The sequence below is a fragment of the Callithrix jacchus genome, chromosome X (genome assembly GCF_049354715.1).
Source record: "Callithrix jacchus isolate 240 chromosome X, calJac240_pri, whole genome shotgun sequence".
NCBI lineage: Eukaryota > Metazoa > Chordata > Mammalia > Primates > Cebidae > Callithrix > Callithrix jacchus.
Window position 1 is genome coordinate 71,532,865 of NC_133524.1, and position 16,218 is coordinate 71,549,082.

A 16,218-nucleotide genomic window follows, 5' to 3' on the forward strand; every position below is an offset into this window, starting at 1 on the left:
AAATATGAAAAAAATTCTAAAAGTTGTATGGAACTACAAAAGACATTAAAGTAATCTTGGGTAACAAGGACACAACTGGAGGCATCATACTACCTGATTTTATAATCCAATGTCATTAAAAAAAACCGTGGTACCAGCATAAAAACAGAGTCACTGACTGGTGGAACAGGATAGCCCAGACGTAATCCATATATTTTCATCCAATTGATTTTTGACAAAAGTGGCGCAGAGAATTGGGAGAGGATAGTCTCTTGAATAAATTGTTTTGCAGTATCTGTATATCTATATTTCTGAAATTAGACCATTTTATCAGCGTATAGAAAAATCAACTGAAAATGGATTAAAGCCTGAAATGTTGCTTTTGAAACTGTAAAACTACTAGTAGAAAATATAGGGGAAAAGGTCTATGATGTGGTTCTGTGCAGTGATTTCTTGGATAAATCCTTAAAAGCATGGGCAGCAAAAACATAGCTAGGCAACTTGAGTTGCATCAAACTAAAAAGCATCTTCACTGTAAAGGATACAGTTAATAGTGAAGTCATGGGATTTTTGAAACCGTTTTCAAATCATATGTCTGATAAGGGGTAATATCCAAAATATATAAGGAACCCAAACTCAATAGCAAGAAAACAACTTTCTTTAAAAAGCAGAAAAGGACCTGAACTTAAATTTTTCTGAGGAAGATATGAGTGGCCAATTGATACATGAAAAAAATGTTCAACATCTCTAATCATTAGTGAGTTGCAAATCAAAACTGGAAGATACTACCTTACACCTTTTAGCGTGGCTATAAAAAGGATGAAAGGTGCTGGCAAAGATGTGGAAAAAAGGAAACCCCAACACTGTTAGTGGGAATATAAATTAGTATAGCCATTTTAGAAAACTATATGGTGGTTCCTTAAGAAACTAAAAGTAGAAATATGTGATCTACCAATCTCTATTTAGATATGTATCCAAAGGAATTGTAGCAGTATGTTGAAGAGATCTTGCACTCCCTTATTTTGGAATTATTTGCAAAGCTAGTGTATTGAAAGGACTCAAGTTTTCATAACAGATGAATGGACAAAGGAAGTGTGTTGTGTATACATGCTGGAATATTTTTTAGCCTTTGGAAATGTCATTTGTGACAACATGGATGACTCTGTAGTGTACTATGCTAAATGGCATAAGACAGGCACAGAGAGACAAATACTGCATGATGTTTGTATGTGGAATCTAAATACAGCTAAGAGGTAGAAGGTGTGATCTTATGGTTTCCAGGATGTGGGTGTTGGAGAGATGGGGAAAGGGAAGATGTTGGTCAAAGAATATGAAGTTTCTGTTAGGAGGAGTAAGTTTTAGACATCTGTTTCAAAGCATGGTGACCATTGTCACTGAGTGTATGTTTTAAAATTTTTATAAGTAGATATTAAAGTTGTCACCACAAAAGTAGGTGAAGTTATGGATATGTTAATATGCTTAACTTAATTGTTACACTATGTATAAGTAGAAAAACATCACATTATTCCCTTGAATTATATACAATCATTAGTTGTCAGTTATAAAAAAGAGAAGCCCTATAGCAACCACTGGAAAGTATTTTCATAAAATAGAGGGAATAATCATTAATAATAATGCATTACATTAGAAAATATTAACTTATCAAAAGTAGTATAGAAGGAATTCTGTAAAATAAGATAGACCTAGAATTTGAAATGTATAATTAAAAATTTAAATCCAGGTATATACTGATGGATCAAGCAATCCAAACCTGTCTGATTGATCAAATGGATATTTAAAAAACAATCAACTATAAGGCGTCTGTTGTAGGCAGTTTATAAAATACAAAAATTTGAAAGAAATAGAATATAAATAGAAATATCTAAGGAGCAACTTCAAAAAAGCTGGAAAGTGAATGAAAACAAACAACATACCAAATTCTGTGAGATGTGTAAAGCAATGCTTACAGTGACATTAATAGTTATGAACATTTTAATGAAATGAGAAGTACTTCAAATTACTGACCTAATTTCCAACTTTAGAAAATAGACTAAAAGAAGAGCAAATTAAAATCAAAGCAGAAAGGACATAAAACAAGGTTAGTGTGGAAATAGAGAATTAAAAATAATTGAGAAGCACAACTAACAATTGATTCTTTGAGAGGGTACTAGGTACTAGGAAAAGTACACTGTGTTGACTTATTCATAAAATAAAACTTTATTAAAATGAGAAATGTCAAAGCTGATGTTCCTAATTACTTTATTCCATATAAGGGATTAGTATTTTAACAATGTCTTTGTGGGAGTAGACAAATTCCTAGAAAGACAATGCCACAACTCATTCAAGAAAAAAACAAAGTGAAGACAATAAATTGTTAATTTAAAAACTCACCCCTGCCCTTGACACACAGGTAAATCCCCAGTTCAAATGGATTTTTTTTTTGTATATTATACCAAACATGTGAAAAGAATTACCAATTTGTTAAAAACATTTTAAAAGCCTGGAAGAGCAAGTAATATTTTTTACTGGTTCTCTGATGCTATTGTTACCTAGATACCAAAGTGAAACATCTATGAATCAACAGAAAGTTAAAAGAAAAAAAAAATAAAAAGAAAGCAAAGTGAAACATCATAAGCAAAGAAAACTGATAATATCGCTTATGAGTGGATCTGTAAAAATTTTTAGTAAATTTTGCAAAGCAAATATAGTAACATATAAACAGGAATATACACCAGTACCCAGTACAATGTATCCCTGGAATGTAACATTATTTTATCAGCTGGAAATAATTAGTGTTCTACAGCATTCAATAGGCTGAAGGAACAAAACGTGGTCATCTAAATAGATTGTGGAGGGCTGGGGGTGGTGGCTTACGCCTGTAATCCTAGCACTTCCAACAATTGGTGGATAAACATGCTTTTTTTCTCTGTAACCTCACCAGAAACTGTTTGTTTATTAAAATATTTTATAATAGCCATGGGCAGGGCACAGTGGCTCACACCTGTAATCCTAGCTCTTTGGGAGGCTGAGGCAGGCAGATCACTTGAGGTCAGGAGTTTGAGGCCAGCCTGGCTAACATGTTGAAACCCTGTCTCTACTAAAAATATACTGGGTGTGGTGGCAGTCATGGGTAATCCCAGCTACTTGGGAGGCTGAGGCAGAAGAATCACTTGAACCTAGGAAGTGGAGGTTACAGTTAGCAGACATTGCATCACTGGACTCCAGCCTGGGTGACCCTTGAAAAAATGAAAAATAGATGATGGAAAAGTATTTGTTAAACAAAAAAGTAAACCACCACAACCTAATAAAGGGCATATTTTCAGAATCCACAACTAGAGCCTGCTGCTGTGGCTGTAATCCCATCACTTGAGGAAGCCAAAGCAGGAGGATTACTTGAGGCCAGAAGTCTGAGATCAGCCTAGGAAATATAAGGATACTCTATATCTTTAAAAAAAAAAAAATCCAGATGTGGTGACACATGCCTATAGGACTTACTACTTGGGAGGCTGAGGTTTGTGGTTACAATGAGGTATGATCATGGCACTGTACTCCAGAGTGAAAACAGAGTGAGGCCCTGTCTCTAAAAAGTAAAGAAAACCCTCAAAACTAATCTTTTACATAGTTCTAATGAATGCTTTTGAGCCGGGTGTGGTGGCTCACACTTGTATTCCCAGCATTTTGGGAGGCCAAGGTGGGTGGATCACCTGAGGTTGGGAGTTTGAGACCAGCCTAGCCAGCATGGTGAAACTCTTTCTCTACTTAAAAAAAAATATATATACAATAATTAGCTGGGTGTGGTGACAGGCACTTGTAATCCCAGGTATTCGGGAAGCAGAGACAGGAGAAATACTTGAACCTGGGAGGTGGAGGTTGCAGTGAGCTGAGATCAAGCCATTGCACTCCAACCTGGGCAACAGAGCGAGACTCGAAGAAAAAAAAAAAGAAAAAGAAAAAAAAGGCTGCTTTCTCTATAAGTTGAGGAACAAGGACAGAATAAAACACTTGCCAGTTCTGTTCAACAGTGTACTGGAGGTTCTGTGACATCAATTGCATTGTATATAGAAACAAAACTTTTTAAAATAGGAAGCAGCAAAACCTTTTGCAGATGACATGGTTTTGTACATATACAACCCCAGTGGATCCAATAAGGTTGGATTCCAATAACAAGATCACTCAGCAAGTTTTTGTGATTTAAGATTACAATCCAAAAATCACTTGTATTTCTATACATTATTAAAGAATAATTCAAAAGTCAAATCATTGAAACATTTTTATTTACACTAATATTGAGAGAAAACACTGTGAGATAAAATGAAATTTAGCATGAAATGTGAGTATCGGCCCACACTAGACATGGCACCCGCCCGTGTGTTGGAGAGACCAGTATACGTGAACCAGTGTGGGTTTTTCAGACTCGAAGGTTGTGCAGATCTGCTGAATCTGGGTCCAGGGTGTCCCAGTGATAGGCTGATCCTGGCTGTGACTGGCTGGGGTGTCCCAGAGGAGCCAGGAATCGAAATGCTTCATGGAACAACCGCCTTGGCCTTCAGGTTCCACCATGGAGTCATAGTGCTGTCAACTCCAGAGCGACAGCACGTGCTTACATTGCCTCCCAGATGGTGAACAAGATTATAGAGATAAATCCCTCCCTACTAGGCACCATGGCTGAGGACTTAGTGGATTGTAGCTTCTGGGAATAGCTGTTGGCTGAGCAATGTTGAATCTATGAGCTTCGACATAAGGAATGCATCTCTGTACAGCTGCCTCAAAGCAGCTTGCCAACATGGTGTATCAGTACAAAGGCATGGGGCTGTCCATGGGCAACATGATCTGTGGCTGGGATAAGAGAAGACCTTGCCTCTACTATGTGGACAGTGAAGGGAACTGGATCTCAGGGGCCACCCTCTCTGTAGGTTCTTGCTCTGTATATGTGAATGGGTCATGGATCAGGGTTATTCCTATGACCTGGAAGTGGCGCAGCCCTCTATGATCTGGCCCATTGAGCCATCTACCAAGCCACCTGCAGAGATGCCTACTCAGGAGGTGCAGTCGGTCTCTACCACCTGCAGGAGGATGACTGGGTCTGACTCTCCAGTGACAATATAGCTGATCTACATGAGAAGTATAGTGGCTCTACCCCCTGAAAGAGGGTGGATGGGGCTGCTTGTGTTTCTTGGGGTGACTCATTGGTAATATGGATACAGTGACCCATCCTCCATCCTATTTATAGTGGAAGGGTATTCAATTGTATCAACACTTTTTTGAAGTTCTGGTACATTGACCTCTATGTGTTACCAGTGGTTAATGAGCTGCTGCAGAGGTGACTATTTGTTTTTCTTTCTTGGATTTAACATTACACTACTGACTACTAAAAAAAAGAAAGAAAGAAATGTGAATATCACAAAATATGTGTCAGGAGTTGAGGAATATGTAAGTGGAAAGGCATCTCATATTTGTGGATTAGAAAACTTAAGCACTGTGGGGAGTCCACCAAGATGGTTGAATAGGAACAGCTGCCAAGCACAGTTCCCCATGAGAACAATGTAGGAGGGTGATCTCCGCATTCCCAACTGAGGTACCAGGTTCATCTCAATGGGATTCATTGGACGGTGAGTGTAGCCCAAAAAGGGCAAACCGAAGCACGATGGGGCGCTGCCTTACCTGGGAAATGCAACAAGCTGGAGGACTCCTTCTTACTCAGCCGAGGCCATTGGGGGCTTTTCCAGCCACTCCAGCACTCCAGTTCAGATCCTGCATTTCTCCCATGGTCACTACAACACACAGACCTGGAGAGTTCTTCTGGGGCCGACAGGCACTGCAGGATTCCAGCACAGATCTGAGCAGCCATTTCAGCTGGCATCTTGAGTACTTGGCACAAATCCAGGTGGCCATTTGGCTGGCACCTGGAATGCCTGCTAGACAGAGCCTCCCACTCACCCGAAATAAGGGGAGGTGCAGGTAGGAATCCAAGTGATCTGGCTCAGCAGGTCCCACCCCCAGAAAGACCAGCAAACTGAAGCCCTCTAGCTTGAGAGTTTTGCAGCCAGCATAGCAGTTTGAACTTGACCCAAGGTGGCCTATCTTGGTGGGGTGAAGGGCATCTGCCATTGCCAAGGCAATTTTAACCTTACCAATGTAAACAAAAGTCCAAAGGAGTTCACACAACAGCTGAACCGAGCCCACACACGGCAGCTCAGCAGTGCCTCTGCAGGCAGACTGTGACTAGACTCCCTACTTGTGGGGCAGGGCATTTTTGAAAAAAGGCAGCAGCTTGTCAAGGACTTAGAAATAAAACGCCACCTTCCTGTTACAGAGCACCAGGGAAAAGGGGTGGTTGTGAGTTCCGCTGCAGCAGACTTAAACATCCCTACCCAGCAATGCTAAAGGGAGCAATGAAGCTGCCAGTGCAGCACTTAAACTTTAATAAGGGACAGATTGCCTCCTCAAGTGGCTCCCTGACACCCATATATCCAAAAATACACCTCCTACAGGAGAGCTCTGGCTGATATCTGACTGATACCCTTCTGGAATGCAGCTACCAGAGGAAAGAACAGGCAGCAATCCTTGCTGTTCTGTAGCCCCCTCAGATGATTCCCAGGCAAGCAGGGTCTGGAGTGAACCACCAGCAGTCCTGTAGCAGAGAGGTCTGACTGTTAGAAGGAAAACTAAAAAACAGAAATAGCTTCAACATCAACAGACAGAACGTTCCTTCAGAGACCCCATCCAAAAGTCAACAACTTCAAATATCAAAGGTAGACAAATCCATGATGAGAAGAAACTAGCACAAAAAGAATGAAATCACCAAAAACCAGAACGCTTCTTCTCCTCCCAGAGATCACAACTTCTCACCAGCAAGGGAACAAAACTGGATGGAGAATGAGTCTGATGAATTTACAGAAGCAGGCTTCAGAAGGTGGGTAGTAACAAACTTCTCTGAGCTAAAGAAACATGTTCTAACCCAGTGGAAATAAACTAAGAACCTTGTAAAAAGGTTACATGAAATGCTAACTAGAATAACCAGCTTAGAGAAGAACATAAATGACTTGATGGAGCTGAAAAACACAGCACAAGAACTTCGTGAAGCATATACAAGTTTCAATAGCTGTATCGATCAAGCAGAAGAAAGGATATCAGAGAGTGAAGATCAACTCAATGAAATAAAATGAGAAGATAATATTAGAGAATAAAGAGTGAAATGAAATGAACAAAGCCTCCAAGAAATAATGGGATTATGTGAAAAGACCTAATCTACATTTGATCAGTGTACCTGAATAGGATGGGTAGAATGAATGCAAGCTGGAAAACACTCTTCAGGATATTATCCAGGAGATCATCTCCAATGTAGCAAGGCAGGCCAATATTCAAATCCAGGAAATACAGAGAACACCACAAAGATATTCCTCAAGAAGAGCAACCCCAAGGCACATAATTATCAGATTCACCAGAATTCAAATGAAGAAAAAAAATGCTAAGGGCAGCCAGAGAGAATGGTTGGTTACCCACAGAGGGAAGCCCATCAGACGCACAGTGGATCTCTGGGCAGAAACCTGACAAGCCAGAAGAGAGTGGGGCCAGTATTCAACATCCTTAAAGAAAAGAACTTTCAACCCAGAATTTCATATCCAGCCAAACTGAGTTTCATAAATAAAGGAGAAATAAAATAATTTACAGACAAGCAATTGGTGAGAGATTTTGTCACCACCAGGCCTGCCTTACAGGAGCTCCTAAAGGAAGCAGTAAACATGGAAAGGAACAACCAGCACCTTTCCATGCAAAAACATACCATATTGTAAAGACCACCGACACGATGAAGAAACTGCATCAACTAATGGACAAAACAACCAGCTAGTATCAAAATGACAGGATCAAATTCACACATAACAATATTAAGCTTAAGTGTAAATGGGCTTAATTCCCCAAACAAAAGACACAGTCTGGCAAATTGGATACAAAGTCAAGACCCATCTTGTATTTAGGAGACCCATCTCACATGCAAGACACACAGAGCTCAAAATAAAGGGATGGAAGAAGATTTACCAAGCAAATGGAGAGCAAAAATAAAGAGAAAGCACGGGTTGCAATCCTTGTCTCTGACAAAATGGACTTTAAACCAGTGAAGATCAAAAGAGACAAAGAAGGGCATTACATAATGGTAAAAGGATCAATGAAAGAAGAAGAGCTAAGTATCCTAAATATTTATGCACCCAATACAGGAGCACCCAGATACACAAAGCAAGTTCTTAACTACCTTCAAAGAGGCTTAGACTCCCACACAATAATAGTGGGAGGCTTTTAACACTCCACTGTCAATGTTAGATCGACAAGACAGAAAATAACAAGGGTATTATCCAGGACTTGAACAATATCTGGAGCAAGTGGACCTAATAGACATCTACAGAACTGTCCACCCCAAATCCACAGAATATATATTCTGCTCAGCACTACATCACACTTACTCTAAAATTGACAACATAATTGGAAGTAAATCACTCCTCAGCAAATGCCAAAGAACAGAAATCATAACAAACAGCCTCTCAGACCACAGTGCAATCAAATTGGAATTCAGGATTAATAAACTCACTCAAAACTGCACAATACATGGAAACTGAACAACCTGCTTCTGGATGACTACTGGATAAATAATGAAATGAAGGCAGAAATAAAGATGTCCTTCAAAACCAATGAAAACGAAGACACAATGTACCAGAATCCGTGGGACAAATTTGAAGCAGTGTCTAGAGGGAAATTTATAGTACTAAATGCCCACATGAGAATGAGTTAAGATCTGAAATCGACACCCTGTCATCACAAACTAGAGGAGCAAGATCAAACAAATTCAAAAGCTAGCAGAAAACAAGAAATAACTAAGAGCAGAACTGAAGGAGACAGAGACACAAAAACACCTTCAAAAAAATAAATCCAGAGGTTGGTTTTTTGAAAAGATCAACAAAATAGACCACTTGACAGATTAATAGAAAAGAGAAGAATCGAATAGGTACATTAAAAAATGATAAAGGGAATGTCACCACCGATTCCACAGAAATACAAACTACCATCAGAGATTACTGCAAACAATTCTGCACATAAACCAGTAGAAGAAATGGATACATTCCTGTACACTTACACCCTCCCAAGACTAAACCAGGAAGAAGTTGAATCCTTGAATAGACTGAAAACAAGGTCTGAAGTTGAGGCAGCAATTAATAGCCTGGTAAACAAAGAAAGTCCAGATCAAGATTGGTTCACAGCCAGATTCTACCAGAGGTACAAAGAGGGCCTGATATTTTTCCTTCTGAAATTGTTCCAAACATTATAAAAAGAGGGAATCCTCCCTAACTCATTTAATGATACCAACATCATCCTGATACCAAAATGTGGTAGAGATACACTAAAAAGGAAAATTTCAGGCCAATATGCATGATGCACATCAATGCAAAAATCTTCAATGAAATACTGGCAAACCAAATGCAACAGCACATCAAAATGTATCCCTCACAATCAAGTAGGCTACATCCCTAGGATGCAGGCTGATTCAAAATCATCAAATACGCAAATCTATAAACTGTTAGGTAATTCGTTACCTAAACAAAACCAAAGACAAAAACTACATGATTATCTCAATAGATGTGGAAAAGTCCTTCAACAAAATTCTACAGCCCTTTGTGCTAAAAACTCTCAATAAACTAGGTATCAGTGGAATGTATCTCACAATAATAAAAGCTATTTACGACAGACTCACAGCCAATATCATACTGAATGGGCAAAAACTCATCATCACTCATCATTAGGGAAATTCAAATCAAAACCATATTGAGATAAGATGTTATGGCAGTTAGAATGATGATCATCAAAAACTCTGGAGACAGCGGAGCTGGAGAGGATGTGGAGAAATAGGAACGCTTTTACACTTTTGGTGCGAGTGTAAATTAGTCCAACTATTTTGGAAGGCAGTATGGCAATTTCTCATGTATCTAGAAATAATACCATTTGACCCAACAATCCTGTAAATGGTTTTATACTCAAACGATTATAAATCATTCTATTATAAAGACACATGCACACGTATGTTTGTTGTGGCACTGTTTACAATAGCAAAGACCTGGAACTGACCCAAATGTCCATCAATATTGACTGGATAAAGAAAATGCAGCACATATACACCATGGAATACTATGCAGCCATAAAAAATGATTAGTTTGTGTCCTTTGCAGGGACGTGGATGAATCTGAAAACCATCATTCTCAGCAAAGTAATACAAGAACAGAAAACCAAACACTGAATGTTCTCACTCATAAGTGGGTTTTGAACAATGAGAATGCATGGACACTGGGAGGGGAACAGCACACACTAGGGTCTGTTGGGGGATGGGGGGCTAGGGGAGAGATAGCAGGTGTGGGGAGATTTGGGGGGAAAACATTGGGAGAAATACCTAATGTAGGTGATTGTGGTATGGAAGCAGCAAACCACCATGATATGTGTATACCTATGTAACAATCCTGCAAGATCTGCACGTATACCCCAGAACTTAAAGTATAATTAAAATATATACTTAAAAACAATTATCAGCAGTATTCAGGCAAATAGAAAGAAAAAGACAAGTATGAAAAGGACAGTTTATTAATAAAAATCAATTGAAAAAGGGAAGGACATCAAAGCTTATTTCTTTTGCTTTGCATAGTAACCATAAATAGTATGAAAATACAAACTACATGGAAAACGTTTGCAAATCTCATATTCAACACTGGAGTTATCGCTAGAATATTTACATAATTCTCCATAGACAATATTAAAAATCCAAATCTTTAAATTGGAAAATGAGCAAATGTAAAAGATCGTTTTATGGAAGATACAGAAACTTCAGTAAGAACATGATGGAAATTAATTCTATGATGGGACATTACAGCAGAGTTTTTTTTGTTTCGTTTTGTTTTGAGATGGAATCACTCTGTCACCCAGGGTGGAGGGCAGTGGTGCAATCTTGGCTCACTACAACCTCAGCTTCCCTGGTTCAAGCGATTCTCCTGCCTCAGCCTCCCAAGTAGCTAGGATTACAGCTGACTGCCACCCCACCCAGTAAATTATTGTTATTTTTAGTAGAGACGGGGTTTCACCATGTTGGCTTAGCTTGTCCCGAACTCCTGACCTCAGGTGATCCACCCTCCTTGGCCTCCCAAATTTCTGGGATTACACGGGTGAGCCACCTTACCAGGCCTATAGCAGATTTATTTTGATAGGTGAAATAGTTAAAACATAATGATTTCAAAGGCTGGGAATAATGTAGAAAAAAATTAAATCTTTATTGCTGATGGGAATATAAAACTGTATACCACATTGGAAAATTATTTGGCAATTTCTTTTAAAGCTAAACAAACATGTAGTTAGGCTGAGCAATTACTGTCCTGGGCAATTTTATAGAAATCAAAATTTATGTTTTGTGCAAACCTGTACTTGAGTGGTCACAGAAATTTCATTTGTAATAGAACCTGGAAACAACTATTCACCAGGTAAACAGTTAAATACGTCTGTTACTTCCATATTATATAGTGCAACTGAAAAATTAAAAGGAATAAACTATTACTGTACAATAAGCCTTAGATGATTCTCAATTCCGAAGGAAAAACAAATTTCTAGTTCTAACATAATGCTTATTTTCAGGTATCTTTACATGATAAAATTAATAGTTACAGAATATTGTTTTCATCTGTTAGGGATGGTGGAAGTTGAGATTGTATGTGGATTATAAGACTAGTGGATGTGATCCATTTTTAATGACTGATGAGTTCTGTATTCTGAGTCATGCAGTGGTTAAAAAAATATGTATATGTGATAAAATATGTAAATATGCACATTTTACCAATGTCAAGGTGCTGCTTGTGATATTGTACTATATTAATGGAAAAATGTCACCATTGGGGAATTTAGGTAAGTGGTATGTGTAAACAGTACTGTATTTGCAGCATTTTGTGAGTCTTTATTTTAACATAATATGTAAGCACCTAGAAAAATGGTTTTAATACAGGAGAGTAACAGCTTATACGGAAGAATAAGAAAAATGATAAGTAATGTGAACACTTACCAATGGATGGATGAAACAGAAACATAAATGACAGGGAAAATTATCTGGGATAATTCCTAAATTCCAATATTTGGATGGAACTAAGCAATTTTAATATATCTAGAAAATAAGCTGAAAATAGAAATGGGTCCACAAATATTATTGAAGACTTCACCTCTCTTTTCTTGTTATTCATTAAAACGAAATGTTAGAAGGAATTCTTCAAGTTGAAAGAAAAAGCTCATGCATAATACAAAATCAGGAATGTATAAAACTCACTGGTAAAAGGTAAGTAAAAACTCAAATTCACAATACTGATGTACTTTAATGGTGGCATACAAATAATGTATATCTTCATTGTTTAGGTTAATACACAAAACTTTTTCAATTAGGTGGCTGTTGCTATGTTGCCCAGGCTGGTGTAAAACTTTTGGGTTCAAGCACTTTTCCCTCTTCAGCCTTCTGATTTGATGGTATTATTGGCACCTGCCATCATGTCCATCTATAAACTATTAATAACTACAACAATTAATTTCGGCATATTTGTGAAATCAGGAATAGAGTGCTTCACCAAAATCTCAAAGTAAAAATACTCTGGTTTTACTTACCCTCATAGAACATCAGTAATATATTCAGCACCCATATTATCACAAGTAATTTTCCAGAACTGAAATCTGAAGCTGAGACATTTCCTGAGACTACAGAGAAGTGAAAAACGTGGACCAGATAAAGGGTTTGTTCTGTATTTTTGACAGTCTTATCTGCCTGCCATCATGTGTGGAAAAATTTCTCCACATTCATCAATTCAACATGGGATAAATGTGAGATTTTCGCAGACAGCTTCTTCACCATCTTGGCTTCTCTTGTTGAAAAACTGTTAATAGCTTAACAAACAGGAAGTATTGTGTGCGCTTGTAGGGAGAAAATCCCATGATGGCAGTGAAAGACAGTTGGGCCAGTTGAGATTCACAACTCTAGCCTGAAAAATAATTGACTTTACATCAGACAACATAGATTTTAAGTCAGAGTGGCTGTTCAGCAGTACTATAATGCAATAGGTAGAGTTCATATTTCTTTGCACAAATGCCTATCCAACCTTCCTGTACAGCCAAAGGATTGATTTTGGTACCCCTATGTGGTATGGGCAATGCTCAAAATGTTTGTGAGAGCTGAGTCAAATCTAAAATAGGCAGCACTAACAGATTAAGTAGTCTCAAAAACTGCAAGTAATATCTAAGAAAACATACTCTAGGAGGACCAAAGGAAGCTAGACCACTGAGACTGGAATAAGTACATAATGATTCAGTGTGAAACTATAGGCATATGTCTACAAGAAACAGCCGCAAGCCATGGACCGTGACCACCATGAACAGAGAAAGCATGGAACCAGTTGCCAACCATAATGATATGGTAATGTTTGAGCTCAAAAATCAAGAATTTATAAATGCAATTTTAAGGAAATGTAGTAGAACCCAGTATAATGAAAAAAAAATCCAAGAATTTATTAGAAACTTGATGAAGTGATTGAAATAATAAAATATACCAAATAAGTATTGCAAATGAGAAGTAATTGTTTGAATTGAAAAATTTATTAGAGGCTGTCTAGCAGAATGGATCAAGAATAGAAAAATAGTGATCTTAAATATAGGGTATTGGGGAATCTGTAGAGATTAAAGAAATGGAATGAAAAGGTCTAGAGAATATCTACAGGATATAGAGAATAACGTCCAAACGGCAAATTAAGTCATCATTGGTGTTCAAGTAGTAGTTTTGTTATAGCAAGGGCAGGAAAGCTTATTCAATGAAATAACAGAATATATTCCAAATGCAGTGAAAGGTACAAATATTCAGGTACAACAATGTTGAAGACCAAATAGATTCAGTTTAAATAAGAATACCCCAAGGCTTATATGTAATCTCAAAAACATACTACAAAGAAAAAGGACATTGAAAACAGCAAGAGAAAAGCAAGTAACATGTACTTTCAATTTGTTTGTTAACAGACTTCTGATCAGAAATTGTATATCTATCGGGGCAAGGGGGGAGGGTAAAATGACATAAAATACTAAAGGAAAAAAATTAACCAACAATACTGTATCCACACAAGATTTCCTTGGAATATTAAGAGATAACATCGTTTACAGAAAGGAAGAAAACATGGTGAGAATTCATTAGACTCATCATTGAAGAAATGAAAACTTCTTTATGATGAAAAAGTTATGCTAATGTCCAAAGAGAAAAAGTTTGATGTTACAAAACTCAGTGGCCAATGCAAATACATAGGCAAATTCAGAAGAAATTAATACTTATAAGAATATGTAAGCTTCTCATATTCATAAGAGTAAGGTGCAAGTTTATGAAAAGTATAGCAGCATCATAAAATATAGCCAATATAAAAATAGACATGAGAAAGTTAAAATGTGGGGGGGTTGAGTTAAAGTATAAAATTGATTGGCTGTTTATATTTCTTATGCTGAAAATTATCATCTGTTTCAAAATACTTTTTATGAGATACTACCAAAGAAAATCACTTAGCCACGTGGGAGAAGGAAGGAAAAATAATTGATAAAACGACAAAAAAGTACCAAACAAAACGTCAATAGTGATTTCTTACCTATCAGTAATATTGTTCTAGGACCCCCACCCTCAAAAGAAATAAAAGAGAGTGGCTCAATGGATATTTTAAAAAAATCAAGACCCAACTATATGCTGCATGTAAAAAAATTAACTTATATAGATACACATTGACTAAAAGTGAAGAGATGCAAAAAGGTGTTTGATAGAAATGGAAACCAATAAATAGCTACAGGAGCTGTACTTAGATACCAAAGTTTTCACTTAATACCTATTAAGTGAAAAAGACAAAAATATTACTACATAATACTTGTGAAGGATCAATTCAGGAAGACGTTATAAAAATCGTAAATATGTATGCACCCTGCAGCAGAACATCAAAATATATAAAGCAAAGTGCAAGCAACCTAATATGAGAGAAACTGCAATACAGTAATAAGGAATTTTAGTAACCCTTCCTCAAGTCTTGGCAACTGAGTGCACAGAGGCTTATTCCAATTGGGGGAACAAAATATGAGACAGTGAGGGTATAAGCCTAGTAATCCAGGAAGTTGTATCCTTGTATTTCTCACGTCCACCAGTGCTGTGTATGTGGGAGTCTTCAAGTGTGCCTGTGTTCCTGGTCCTAGGTCGCCCTCTAGTGATGAAATGACTGCAATGATTACATTATTAGATGAAACAACACAATCACATTTAATTTTTTAAACGCCCTGTGAAGAGCAGCTGCAAAGTAGTATAGACTGCAAAGACTGGAATAAATACCTAACTCGTGTGTGTGTGTATGTGCGTGTGTGTGTGTCTGTGTGTGTCTCCAGAGTTTTATTATTATTGAAATCAGTCTCTCCAAGCATTTGGGAAGCAGATTTTTTAAGGGTAGCTTGATGTGTCGGTGGAAGTCAGTGAGCCATGAGTGCTGATTGATCAGAGATGAAATCATAGGGAGAGCTGTCTTCTTGTGTCCAGTCAGTTCCTGGATGCGGGGGGCCACAAGATCGGATGAGTCAGTTTATTGATCTGGGTGGTGGCAGCTGATCCATCAAGTGCAGGGTCACAGGTTAGGAACCTTGTACGGGGGCTCTGTGGGGACAAGGTATGAAGCCAGATTCCCCAACAGGCTTTAATTGGCTGTACAAATCAACTTTGATTCCTTAAGGGAAGCATGCCATTTCAGGCAAAGCCTTGATGAATTAACCAATTTCTCCTATTGTGTCCCTTTTTACTGGCATACCAGGTTTCTGGGTTCCCTTTCTCTGCAGCTTCCAGAATAACAGAGTGGCTTCTGATTACCCTGCCTGCTTGTGCTTTACCTGTAGGATTCAAGCCACTTTAAAAGAGAAAATTACCACTTACTGTTTTATGGAACCACAGGCAAGATTCTATAAATACCTAACTCTTAAATGCCTGGACCACTGAAGAACTTCCTCAAGCACAACACCCATCCAGGAGACGTGACGTCTTTAAGGACTATTGGATCTAGTTTTGGAGGGATGTAGCTAAGTTGCCTCTCATACAGGAAATTCAAAATTACTATGAACCATGACCTTCTCAGATATACAGAACAAGTAGCCACTGACTGACCCTAATAAGATGGTGATGTCAGGTTAATAATT

General features: G+C 37.9%; 2 pseudogenes across 2 annotated transcripts in view; one reads left to right on the forward strand and one right to left on the reverse strand.

Moving 5' to 3' along the window:
- The window catches only part of LOC144576549 (proteasome subunit beta type-5 pseudogene), a 165,800-nt pseudogene that overhangs the window by 86,861 nt on the left and 62,721 nt on the right, over positions 1–16,218 (forward strand). The window contains exon 3 of the transcript XR_013531811.1: positions 1–16,218. This exon is cut by the window's right edge and continues 62,721 nt beyond it. The product of XR_013531811.1 is annotated as a proteasome subunit beta type-5 pseudogene (transcript).
- LOC100403415 (ATP-dependent RNA helicase DDX18 pseudogene) overlaps positions 11,256–16,218 on the reverse strand; it is a 365,505-nt pseudogene continuing 360,542 nt past the window's right edge. Inside the window, exon 5 of the transcript XR_013531807.1 lies at positions 11,256–16,218. This exon is cut by the window's right edge and continues 98,422 nt beyond it. The product of XR_013531807.1 is annotated as an ATP-dependent RNA helicase DDX18 pseudogene (transcript).